The sequence below is a fragment of the Monodelphis domestica genome, chromosome 2, assembly GCF_027887165.1.
Source record: "Monodelphis domestica isolate mMonDom1 chromosome 2, mMonDom1.pri, whole genome shotgun sequence".
Classification (NCBI taxonomy): Eukaryota; Metazoa; Chordata; class Mammalia; order Didelphimorphia; family Didelphidae; genus Monodelphis; species Monodelphis domestica.
Window position 1 is genome coordinate 240,634,855 of NC_077228.1, and position 13,921 is coordinate 240,648,775.

Genomic DNA, 13,921 nt, shown 5'->3' on the forward strand with positions numbered 1-13,921 from the left:
GCTTGAGCAAAACTGGACTGCTCACCATTTCCTTCCATTTCCTAAATCAGTCTTTGTAGCATCCCTCCTCCACTGGCCCTTAAAGGACTAGATCAAATACTATATAATAAATATGTAACAAATAGATACAAATACTTCTTCTTGAACCCCTAAATCAGTAGTGTCAAACTCAAATAGAAACAAGACCATTAAATCCCAGCATACTGATTTAGAAGACCACATATTAATATTACTTGTTTTCCACTGTATTTTTATTTTGTTAAATATTTCCCAATAACATTTTAATCTGGTACAAGCTACACACAAGTGTTTGATACTTCTGCCCTAAATTACAAGTGATATTTCCCTCCTTTGAAACCCAATAGCATTTTACTCTTTTTTTCTCTTATGAGATTTATCACCTTCTGCCTTACACTGAAATTATTTGTGAATTTATGCCTTATGTGCCACCCACATTTTTTTGTTTGTCCAAGCACCTACCACAGTGCCTTGAATATAGTAGGTGCTCAAAGCATGTTTTTTGAAGTAATGAACAGCCTGTATTATGGTAAAAGGCAAATGGGGTATATATGAAGGAAGTTCCACAGAAGAGTTTTAACAACGTTCTTAGAGATCAGGAAGACACCAACTGAGAGGGATGTTATAATAACCCTGCCTCCTTACATATCTCTACAAGAGATTTCCCAGCTGCCTTCTTATATTAGGTCCAAGGCACAAATGTAGAATCAACCCCACATCATCAAGGGACAGATAAATTCTGCTGAGGAGTTTTGTGGAGTACATTTTTCTTTGTACCTGTCCAAGCAACTAGCACCATGCTTCACACTGTAAATGTTCACCAAAATGTTTGTGACATTTGAGACTACTGACTACAAGTTACAGGTAGGTACTTGTGCTTCTTTAGTGCAATCTTGGAACAAAAGCAACTATCCCACGCCTCTTCTAAATGGGGGTGGGGGCGTGGGGGAGATAATACTGTTCTGCCCCTTACTACTGGCATGACCTTGAGTAAATTACTCCTTCTAAGCCTCAGTTTCCTCATCTGTGAAGGGAAAAAATTGAGGTTAGGATCTACTGAGATTCTTTACAGCTCTAAATCTATGATCCTATGAATTTTGGAGGGAATTTCAGTTTATGAGAGGAATGGGACCAGGTCATGAAAGCACACAGAAGAGTCTAGAGCAGACCTAGAAGAAGAAAGTGGTCTCAAGTGTGCATACTCATAACTTTTGTTATGAAATACTGTAAAAAATAGCCTCGAATACAGGACTACAATCCCCACAAGCCTTTGCTCGCTCCACTTCCCCAAAATGCTTTGTAATTTCACAGGAATTCTGAGGTGGGCGGAGATGGAGGAAGGATTTAAGCTGGTGGCAAAGGTTTTTGGGCCTCGCTCTTTTGGACTTCCGTTTTGTAGCAAATGCATCTCTTCTGTGATGTGAGGTTATCTGGCCTAGGCCTCTGGCCTAGGCATGTGTTTTTTCTTATTCTGTATTTTCTTTAATAAACCTCTAAAAAAATATAATACTCCTTGCAGAGAGAAGCTACTTTCTACCTGCCTCAGTCTCCCCATATTCCTAAATTTTAATCTTTACAATACTAGAAACTTTTTCTTTTTTTGTTGTTGTTTCTAAATATGACACCCCCCCCCAAAAAAAAAATTCTCTTTTTTGCAGGGAAAAGTAACTGAAATCGTGCAGGAAATAGAAGTGCTTTGAATCTCTTTCCCCTCTCAATATGAAAAATAAGATTAAATCAATAAATGAGATTTACTGTATATGTTTTCTGTTTGCCATTGTACATACTGTCCTTTGCCTTGATTTCCCATCTGTCAAATGGGACCACAATCTCTTGGGCTCCACATTTCAAAGTAGATCATTCCAAGGGTAAACAGATCAGTGCTGAACCAAAGTGTTTTCTCCAGAATATCTGATTGCATGATGCTACCAGTCAGTAACTTCTACCCTTGCCAATCTTTTATCAGCCACTTCTTTCCCATAGATAGATGAACTCCACGGTAAAATGAAACAACCTAAAATGCCTGATTACTTATCTAAACAGTTATTCATCATCTACAAAGAACTCTTTCCCACAGATTTATATTAATGTAATTTAAAAAGGAGAGTGGCAATCTGTTGCAGTAGGCTAAGTGGATTCTCATTTAATCCATTCACCTCCAAACTATTGTCTGATTTTCCCTTGCAGAATGCATATAAGCTTACTTTTAGATATACCATAACAAATCATCCCTCCAACTGATCTCACAGGAATTTGTACTCTTTGTATGCAATTATCATATAATATACATTATCATATTTTGATCTGTATTTGATTTTTCTGCAGACATGTAGTATCATTCATTAGATTTTAATTTCATAAATGACAGGGGATTTGCATTTCTCTCCCAAGTATTTGGAACATAAGAGGCCCTTAAAAATGTTTGAGGAATACATGTATAAATTTGAATACCACAAAACCAAAGAATCTCAGTGTTATAAGGTGCTTTAGTAATCACCTAATCCAATCTGTATTTGCTGCATGGAAATTCTGTCTTCATTACTGACAATAGAAATCAATTTGAAGACTCTCAAGGACAGGAAACTCACAATCTGGGGTAGAGGGAATTCCATTTCACTTTAGATGAATTAGAACTTTTCCCTTTAAAAGGAGTCAAGGTTGATCATATTGTGACTTCCACCTATTGCTTCTTGTTCTACCATGTAAAAAACAAACTCTTATTCCTCTTTTAAATGAAAACCTTAAATTAATCATTTGCATTGAGAAGACCTGACCTGAATGGGAGAAATGTTTTGTTTTTTTAAATCCGATTACAAGAAACAGCTAGGCAGCTTAGTGGATAGAGCCAGAACTAGAGATGGGAGGTCCTAGGTTCAAATTTGTCTCAGACACACTTCCTACCTGTGTGTCCCTGGGCAAGTCACCAATTTCCTAGCCCTTATCACTCTTCACTTTTGGAACCCATACTTCTAAGATGAAAGGTATGTTTGTTTTTTAAATTTAGTTATAATAGCATCATTACCATATCTGGAAGGACTTGGGGGGGGGGGGGAGGATAGACAAGTCTGGGAGAATGATTTCATTGACCTAGAGGTAACTGGTAAATGAGCCAACTCTCTCTATCAATAGAGATTTGTAACTGTTTTACAAAAAGACTTGCCCAAGTTTAAGCAGTCAGTTTGTTTTAGAGCCAAAATTCTAACCCAGGTATTCCTGATGGCAGCTGACTATTTACACTACTATTTTTGCTGTTTTGATATAGGAAGATAAATTTCAAAACAAAACAAACTCCTAAAGCCACTGCGGGGATCTGAGCCAATTTCCTCTCTTATTATGAATAAAGATTTTAGGGTAAAGAAGGGAGTAAAAGGAAGGTTGTTCAGTTGATAAAGCCAGGACTGGAGATAAGAGGTTCAAACCTGGCCTCTGATATTTCCTGGCTGAGCAAGTCACTTAACCCCAATTGCCTAGCCCTTACTGCTCTTCTGCCTTGGAACAAATTTGTAGTAGTGATTCTAAGACCACAACAACAATTCTCTTTTGGACTCAACAGGGCCCAGGCAATTAATAACAGCAATACCTTCTCACAACTTATTGATAGTATCTTTTGCAAATAAGAAGCCAAAGAAAGAAAGAAATCAAAACCACCCTAAGGAACTACCAAAATGATATGATACTTTTACTGGCTAAGATATCTGCCCAAAGGAAAAATGACCCTGGCCCCTTTTACCTGGCAAGGAAAATGGTCAAAGTATCCCAAAATATGTCATTAGTGAGGAAATTTGCCTGATTTGTCAAATGACCCTAACACATCAAGCTAGACCACCAAAGATCTCTTTTTTTTAAATAAGCATTTAAGATACCACTAGCAATAAACCAGTTCCCCCAGAGCTAGGATCATCTTACTTAGCATCTTATACTGGCCTACAAGTAGAGATCTGAAAGAGAGTAAGAAAAAGAAACAAAGGCAGCTGGTTTGTGTAGAGCAAAAGGTTTCAAGCAAACAGGATGTCTTTTCTAGCGTGAAGGAGGAGTGGCCAAAGAGAACTCAGTCCTGGGGGCATAAATGTTTGGTGAGTCTACTTTTGAAGTGTGATGGTGCTGTTCACTTAAAAATATGCACAGGGCTGCTGAGCTAGACTTGGGTGTACATTTAAAAAGCACTAACCACCCAAAGAGAGTCTCTGTCCTTTTCTTTCAGGTTATATGCCAAAGGGAGTCAAAAAAGGCCAGCTGTAAAACTTCAGGTGGGAAAGAGAGAGAGCAAAAGTGGCCCACTCACCCCATTTGGGTGACATGAAGCACATGAACCTACTGTGGCTTCTGTTCCTATCATACCATTCTCTCCTACTTCAAGGCAAGGAGTACTACAGAAAGAATGAACAAGGTTTCATTCAACCTTGTAAGCTTTGAAATGGATAGAAGAATAAGCCACCAAAGTTTCAGTGGACAGTTGAACCTGGTAAGAAGTAAAATCTTACATGACCTAAAATAGCAGTGGATTTAAGGCAGCCAAAAGGGAGCAAGAGCAACTTAGTCCATAAGCTGTACCTTCCTTCATTTAAAAATGATCTTCATGGAGTGAATGCTTTATAGAAATTGCTTCAAGTTTGAGCCTATTCTCCCTAAGGTGTAATGGAGCATAAAGGAAAGTGTCCCTCTAGAGATTATTTGCAGGAGGAAATGCTCTTATTCTTTGTTCTGTCTTCTCAGTAAATACCCCCTTTGTAGAAACTAATTGATACAGATTTGAAACCAGGTCTTCTGATTCCAAATTCCAAATCCAACATTCTCCCAAGGTACCACACTATACCAAGCCTACAGATACACCCAGATGAAGTGTGAAAAAATGTATTTGTTCAAATAACCAGTCTGACCATACTTTGGACTGAATTCCTTAAGATGGTTATGTGTGTGGGCACTGTGTAGACTTCATGATACTGTTATAAAGATTTTAAATGCCAGCTTTTCATCAGAGAAAGGGAGATCCAGGCTCTTCTTCCCTTGAGAATTGCATTACCTAGGAGTAACTCACAAACAGGAGAGAGCCTATACTCAAAGAAAATCGAAAAATCAATCTCCATTGGTGGTTGTGTATGGGGGTGGGGGGGTGGGGGGGGAGAATGTAAATAAGGCACCTGGAACAATGCCTGGGTGATAAGGAACTGGTTGGGGGTGGGGAGCCTTGGTTTCTCTATAGGCTTAGTTGCCTCAGCACATTCCACTAAGGAACAACACCCAAAGGTCAAAGTCTGTGGGAATCTGTCTCTGGCCCATGGAGCCCTTGTAGCATTTATATCAATCAATAGCAGCAGAACACACAATGGCACTGGACTACACAGAACCCTGGAATGGGGGTGGGAGTAGGGGCGACAGCAAGGCCAAGGCCAAGGAAAGTAAAGTTGCCCCAAAATAGGAAACCACAAGCGAATGTTGCCTAAATGGATGGAGAAATTTCACTTCCCCAAAGCTAATATATGTGACACTGAGAGTTAAGCTCCTGCCCCTAGTTCTATAAGGCAGTAGTAACTGCAATCACTGTTCTATGTTTCCAACTTCTGTTTAGAAAAGCAACTTTATCGCTCAAATACAAATTTTTCTTACAGGGAGGAATAAACAGATTTAAGGCTAGCTTTGGTAAAACAGAAAGTGAGGGGAAATTAGAGGTTTTTATCCAACAAAATTCAGGGAAAAACTCAGATTTGATTGTTACTTTTTTGTTGTTGTAAAAGATTTTTGCCACTTCCACCAAGACAAGCATAGACTCCTTCTTTCTCAGGAGATCAAACTCAGTATCACTACAGAGGCTATTCCAAACTTTTCATCCCTTCTCACACTTCCCACAGCTCCCTTTCCACCAACCCTTCAACTTCAAGGGCTTCAACTTATCCTTCACTGAAGAAAAAATTGAGAGTAATCTCTATGAGTTCCCTCTTCTCCACTTTTCATCTCACATCACTCAGTCATAACCCCTCATCTTCTCTCCCATTTCATGTAAAAAGTTTCTCCTTGCTAAGACCAAAACAAACCTCTGATCCTACTCCATTCCATTTTCTCAGGTGGACTGTTCCCATTACCATCCCATTCTCTCATTAATCTTCAATCTCTCCCTACACACTGGTTACCTTTCTGTTTCATGCAAAAGTACACATTTTTTCCCCATCCTTAAACAACACTTATTTGATCCAACCAGCCTTGCCAATATTCATACTCTAAAAATCTTTCAACCCCATCATGGCTGACCTTGTAACAGTCATCTAAACCTATTGCCTCTTTGCTCTCTACTCAATCCATGCTAAACCCTCTGAAATCTGGCTTTGAACTCCCTCATACAATAAACCTCTAACTGCTATATCTAACACTTTGCCTCACTTTTATACTGTTGATTACTCTCTAGCTGAAGCAGCTGGGTGGCATAAAGTGGATAAAGTGCTGTACCTGGAATCAGGAAGACCTAAGTTGAAATCTGATCTCCGATACTTATTGTGATGCTGGGTTTGCCTCAGTTTCCTTAACTGTAAAATGAGGATAATAATAGTGACTATTTCACAAGTTTGGTGTGAGGAACAAATGACATAATATTTGCAAAGCACTACTAAGCCTAGTGTCTAGTATGCAGTAGACACTCTTCTATCAAACATGTTAGGTTTTTATGATATTATCCTTTCCTATTTCTCCTTCTCCCTGTCTGACCACTCCTCAGTTTCCTTCTTAGTCATATCTGCTAATTGTGGATGTCCCCGAGGCTCTGTCCTGGTCCCCCCTCCAATCTCCCTGGGTGAGCTCATTAAAGGGTTCAATTGCCATTTTTATGTCATTGATTCCCAAATCTGGTATTTCTGCTGAGCTCCACTCCCAAATCCATCAACTGCCTATGAAATGTTTCAACTTGAAAGAAACTAGAAGCTCCATAGACATATCAAAGTCAACACCTCCAAAACAGAACTTAATATCTTTACCCCAAAATCCACCATTTTTCTGTTACTTTTCAACTGTTACTGTTGAGGGTAACTCCACCCTTCCTGTCACCCTGCAATAATATTTCCGTTATCCTCCACTTCTATCCCATAATACCCCTCTCAAACCATCTCCTTATACCTGGCTATTGTAATAACCTTCTGACTGGACTCTTCACTTGTCTCAATCCAATCCTATCCATTCTCCAGTAAGTTGCCAAAATGATTTTCATTTTTTTCTTTCTATCTTAGCATTAATACTAAGTATATTGTAGTTCCAAGGCAGAAGAGGAGTAATGGCTAGGAAATGGGGGTTAAATGGCTTGCTCAAGAACTTCAGGAACTGTTTGTACTAGAAAGTGTCTGGGGCCAGAGTTGAACCCATAACCTCCCATCTCTAAGCCTGGCTCTCAATCTACTGAACCACCTAGTTGCCCCCCCCCCCCCCAATTATTTTCTTAAAGTACAGTTCTGACCTCATCAACTTTCTACCCAACCCTTACCAATAAACTCTGGTGGTTCCCTATATCAAATATAAAGCCCTTCACAATCTGGCCCCTTCTTGTTCTTTGCATGCAATACTATCTCCCAATTCCCAGCCTTTTCACTGGCTGTACCTCCATGTCTAAAATGCTTCCTCTCCAAATTTCTGCCTCTTGGCTTCCCTGAAAATGGAACTCAGATCTCACCTTTTAGAGGAGGTCTTTCCCAGGTCCTCCCTTCACTTGGGGAATGTGTTCCATTTTACCCCGAATATATCTGGTAGGTACAATTTTTTGGAATGTTGTCTCTCCCATCAGAATGTGAGCTCCTTCAGGGCAGGAAACCAAGTTTTTTTTATTTTCTTTGAATCCTCAGTTCTTAGCACAATGCTTTGCACAGAATAATCACTTGGTTTCCAAAAGAGTTGATTATTTATCCTCCTTTAGGGATAGAGAACATGATCCAGAAAGAAGTAACTTAGTCAAGGACACAAAGCCAGACTACAGAACTTCTTGGAGTTTCTGTATGATTTCTTGCCAAATTTCCTCAGCTGCTTGGGCTTCTAGGTGCCTCTATGGCATTACTCCGTTCATTACTTCTGCCATATTCACTTTCCTCTGTTCCTTAACTTGATCCTTGATCAGCCCAACTCCACACAGTTCTCTATTCTAGAATCCCATGACTCTTCTCTTCTCATTGCTAATGCCTTGTCAAACTCTCAACATTCCCCTCTTCCATTAGGAGAGAAAGTCACAAAACTATGTAGAAAGTCACAAAACTATGTAGACTGGGTCTGCAACAAATGATGTTATCTTATCTCAACTGGGCCCTCACTGCAAGCAAGGCAGTCCCCATACTCTTCCCAGACCCTCATGAATACTCATAGCAGCAGTTTGAGGAGGCCCAAATGTCCTCTTTTCCTCTTGTACCTCCCATATTATCCCCATTCTCCTATCCTCTAAACTAAGAACTTCAACTAAATTCTTTCCTAAAGAAAATCAAGGGCATTCTCAATGAATTCTTCTCCTCTCTCAACTTGGACATGATCCTCCATTTTTTTCCTCCTTTATTCCAGTCTCTGATAATTTGGGAGATTTTTCTCCATACCAAGGTCAATCCTACCACATGTGCCTTTGATCTCATCCCCTACTCTTAAATGGCTCTTTCCCAAAAACTTTTAAATGTGCACATCTCTTTCTAATCCTAACATGCCCACAGGTTATCTTTCTATATATCTTCTCCTTTTCCTAGTCAAAATCCTAGAAGTGATACTTGAATTGAGCTTGAAAAAAAGTTAGGGATTTTAAAAAAGCAGATATGAAGATTAAGTAGAGAGAACACAGAGACTAGACATGCAATGAAAAGTAGTGGACATGGGAGACAGAATATCACGTGTGAGGAATAGCAAGTAGATATGTTTGGCTGGATCTGTACAATGTGAGAAGGAGTAATAAATGCTCCTAGAAAGGTAGGCAGGAACCAAATTTCTGAAGGGTTTTAAATACCCATCAGCAATAATTTGTTCTTTATCCTAGAGACAAAGAGAGATCACTAGTTTCTTGAGAAGGGGGGATAAAATGGTTAGATCTGTGCTTTAAGAATATCACTTTGGCAGCCATGCCATTATTGGAGGGCAGAGAAACTTAACTGTCTGCAATCATTCCATATGCTTGCTTTCAAAGTATATTTATTTATCAATTAACTATTTTAAGAGAGTCAGGGAGGGACAGTGGGTAAGATCTGGGGAGGTAAATAATCCAAAGGAACAGAGCATTTAAAAATCATGTCTTTTATATTTGATTTTAAAAGAGATCATCTGCTCCCTCCTAAAACACACAGATTGATCTTTCTCCTTAGGATAAAGGCAAGTGAATTTGCATTTCCTGTGTATAAATGGGAGTGGGAGGAGGCCCAGAGACATGTCGAGTGGCAGGAAGCCAGAATGAGGCCTCTTGCAAATTTAGAGTGGGAAATAAGAAAATGGAACTTGAGTTAAACAATGTTAAAGTCCTTTGAATCTATCACACAAAAAGAAACTGAAAGACTGGGTGTTCCAAATTTGAGTTGCAATGTTTTATGTTATTCTGGTTAGAGGGAACACTAGCTGCAACATCACTTAATATAACTGTCCATATTTTCTTCCACTCCTCTCAAAGGAACTTTGAGCATAACCACTACTGCAATGCAGTCCTCTCTGGAGCTAAACAGGCTATTCAACTGTCATGTGTCAGAATAAGAATTTTAAAAGGAAATGATATCCAACAATCAATGACTGAATCCTTGGGAGAAGAAAGATGCCACAAATACTCTAAGTATAGCCCAGTACAAATGTTCCAGTGTTATAGAGCTATTCTCCCTTTAAAAGGAAGTATAAAATGCCACAACCTTGAACCTCATCAGATTCAGAGACCCAATAGGATCATTAGAGTCAGATCTGAAAGGCATATTAAGGAACATCTAGTCTCATTTCCCAGAGGAAGTTAAAAAAAAAAAAGTTCAGTCATGTCCAAGTTTTCATGACCCTGTGAACCAAAGCATGGGGTTTTCTTGGCAAAGACATTGGAGTAGTTTTCCATTTCCTCCTCCAATGGATTAGAGTAAACAGAGGTTAAGTGACTTGCCCAGGATCACTCTGCTGAGGTTACATTTGTACTCTGGTTTTCTTACTCCAGGCCCAATAGTCTTTCTACTGGGCCACCATACAGTAAGTAGCTAAGTCAGGACTCAAATCCAGACCCTGTAACTTCAAGTCCAAAGTTTCTGTCAGTGCATCTGCTATTCAGACTCTTTTGGCCCCCAGAGGTACTTGTATTTCATTTTAACTGAGTGTGGGAAAGGTATCATTGAGTCACTGGCATTGACAGCAGAAAATACAATTTGAAAATTGAGAAATGTCAAGCAGCAAGCAATTATTAAGAGATTTCTATATGCAAAGCATTGGTGCTCTGTGCCAGGATACAAAAACAAAGGAAACAAGGTCTGCCCAGGAGAAATGTACATTCTACTGAGAGGAACAATATGTTCACACAAGAGTATAAAAAAAGTTTGCAATAAGAATGCAACATAATCTGCTAATCTGTCTTTGTCCTAGGAAAAGTCTTAAGAAAAGAGAAAGCAATTCTCCCCCTATATGTGTGTGTGTGTATACACACACACATACACACACACACACACACACACACACATATATATATATATATATCTTCATTCAAGGGAACTCACCAGGATCCTTAGAATTAAACACTAAACTTAATATTCTTTAGAAAGAAGTCCCCCCGGGGGTACTTTAGGGAGCTAGTGAAAGAGAAATGACAAATCATTAAACCCTTAAGTGACTATAAGACCCTAAATAAGTCACTAGGAGCTAGTTTCATGGGGGGGGGGGGGTGATAATTAAATTAACTTCCTCACAAGTTGAAAATCAAAAGGAAGTACTTTTAAATTTTATCAGTCTCAGATTTAGAGGGATTTCAAAGGTTATTTAATCTAACCTCTCCCTCTAAACCTCTCCTAACAAAGAGCAATCAACTAGCTACCTCATTTAAGCAGCTTCAGTGGTCAGTCAGAAAGTTCCTACTTATATCAAGCAGAAATTTGCTGCAGTTTTTTCCCATAGCTCCTAGGGAGGAAAGGAGTTAAACTGAATAATAAAAAGTTCATTTGCATGTCCTTTCACTACCTCCACTCAATTCTCTCAAGCAGATTTTCCTATTAAAGATCAAAAACAGATTCCAAGCTGACCCACCAGGTGCCTTCTTAGAGCTCCAGTCAGATGGAAGAGGGAAGAACAGTTTAAAACCATAGGGATTTTCAAGGAACTATGAGACCCACCAATGGCAGTCTCTCTTATTTTTCCTTTAAAAGAAGAGAATTTCAAACAAGGGAATAGGAAGATGCCACCCTTAAACCTCTTACCACAAACCCAAGGAGATTTTATGTCAGAGAGAGCTTGGGACAGAAAAAGTGGAATTAACAGCATGCTGTAAAAATGAATGAATCACCCCAGGACATTTGGGTTTTGATTTCAAGAGCAGATGGTACTCTATGCTTATACTGATCCATACTCCTCTAAACAACTCCATGTGGCAAAGTGCTCCCTCCCCCCCCCCTCAAGTTACATCCTCAAAGTGAGGGAACTTACTCTGGCAAGAAGCAAGTATTTTGCCCCTGATTTTCTAAAAAAACAAAAAACAAAAAGAAAGAAAAACAAAAATCCTTTCTTCCTTTACTCCCAGAAAGGATAAACACCAGCAAAAAGCCATTGCAAATGTTCAAAAGAAAAGGGAACAAAGATCTAAGAACTCTTGTTTAGAGAATATTTTAAAAATCAAATTTGGCCCCCATCTAAGGTGTTCCCCAGTGAACCTCCTAACCTGTGGTAGGGAATCGATTTGCTAGTTTTAGGAAGTTTTTCTTTCTTTCTTACACCACAGAAAGCCAGAAAAGCTACTTCCAAATTGAAATATTCTGCAAGAAAAAATCCCAACAGGAGAAATTAAACCACTCAGTTCACTTGGCCAAATATTTACAAAGAGATAGCTATAATCATACAAAGCCCTTTTTTCTTCTGCTTCAAAAAATCTGGTTCTAGAGTTGAAACCAAATTCCCCCTTCTCCCAGTGACTCAGCCTTCAGTAGGACAATCCTCAAAGTAGGCTAAACTGTCTTGCAACTGGCTCTTCTGACCTTTCTCATTTCAAGAATGATAGGCAAAAGGCTTCCTGCTTTCTGCTCAATGCAGCGCCCCTGCCTGCAAGCAAGCTCACCAAACTCCAGGTTTCTACCTGTCTCAGCCCCCCACCTCACCCACCCCCTGGTAACCTATGGCCAGAGAGAGTAACCCATCGACCTGGAGACCCACAAGGTAACAACTGGAATTATTAGAAAGAACAAAGGGATTGTGTAGACTCACCCAAGCAGCGGTAATTCTGTATCCCACTGGATATGTAGAGAGACTAGTCCCACCCACCCCCGGGTCACATGGCTCGGAGCCTAGTAGATGATCAAAGGGGCTTTGTGGCTGCTCAGAACAAGGAGACTCCCCGAGTGCAGCAGAGAGAGGTAGGGAGGCAAGCTGTAGGAAGTTTCAATGGGCAGCTGCTAGGGGGAGAGAAATTTGGCTGGAAGGGAACGATCCCTGAAAGGAAGGACGAAACTGCTTCTCTGTAGAAAATACCCTCCCCACCACCACCACCAGGAAAGAGCTCTGAAAAGACCTGAATCTTCTTTTGCCTCTGCCAAGTAAATTTCCAAGTCCCTTGCAAGATAAAGGAGCCAGGCTAGAGATGGGGGTGTTACCTAAGCAATATGACCATAAAGTAATGCAATTGCTCCCCTCTTCTGTATCTTGGTTTAATCCATATACCTTGATATAATGGAAAGAGTGTGTAGCCTTGAAATCAAAGAATCTGTGTTCTCAGCTACTTGTGGGAACTTCTATAACCTCTATAACCTCTCTTACTCAGTTTCCTCATCTGTAAAATACAAGGTTTGAGCTACATTCATCAAGCATTTATGTCATCTTTCAAGTCATTTCCAAGTTTAGATTTAGAGCTGAAAGGCATAAAACCTTAAAGTTTATCTAAGTCCACCGGGTAACTAAGGGCTAGAGAGATAAGCAAGTGGCAGAGTCAGGTTTTAAAACTAGGTATTATCCAGGGCTTTTTTCATATGATTCTCATACATTTTATTCATATGCTTCATAACTGGGAGAGGAAGATTCCAAATGTGAAATTAGTATAACTCCAGGGGAAAAGACTTAAGAAAGGCAAGTTTGGTATTAGAAAGAGAATCACCAAAAAAAATATGCATATGGGGAGGAGGAAATCCAATACCCCCCTCCGGTCCAATTAATGCAATCACATTTGCACTCCAAGACCTTCATAACCTAGCCCCTTCCTTTCTTTCCAGTATTCTTGATATCTATGTTGCTTCATGTACTCCACCACTTGACACTGGTTTACTTGCAAAAGACATTCTATTTCCAAACTCAGAGAACTTACCCTGGTTGCTCTCTCTCCCTTTTCATTTCTGTCTCCTAGTTTCCCAGGCTTTCTCCAAGTTCCAGATAAAATATTGCACTTTCTACAAAGAGAGTCTTTTCCATTCCCCCTGTTAATACTAGTGCCTTCCCTATGTTAGTTATCTGATTCCTTCTGTAATATCATCCCTATTAAACTATTTTTTTTCTTTTTTTGCCTTTTATCTCTAGCTCTTGGCACAATATATGGCACACAGTAGTCTGGCTTTGCACATGTCTGTTGAAGGTCATATTTTCAAATAATTAAATCTTTGATCCTTTGCTACAGCCCTTTCTAAATCCTGTTAACCTGAGTAGGGTAGAGATTGAAATAATTAAATTTTGATCTAGGCTGCAGCCCTTACTCAATCCTGTTAGGACTGAATAGGGTGGAGATTGATTCCAAGTATCTCCATTGTATCAATTCTAAAATCAATCATGACTC

At 39.5% G+C, this 13,921-nt stretch overlaps 1 protein-coding gene across 5 annotated transcripts in view; it reads right to left on the minus strand.

The window, feature by feature from the left end:
• Positions 1 to 13,921, minus strand: part of SEPTIN9 (septin 9) — a 400,470-nt gene that overhangs the window by 86,672 nt on the left and 299,877 nt on the right. The window contains exon 1 of one of the 5 annotated variants that reach the window (XM_007482963.3): positions 12,370 to 12,520. The exons of the other annotated variants lie outside the window; for them this stretch is intronic. The gene's annotated coding sequence lies outside the window, so the exon portion shown is untranslated. Of the gene's footprint in view, positions 1 to 12,369; positions 12,521 to 13,921 lie in introns of those variants that run through there. 5 annotated transcript variants of the gene reach the window in all.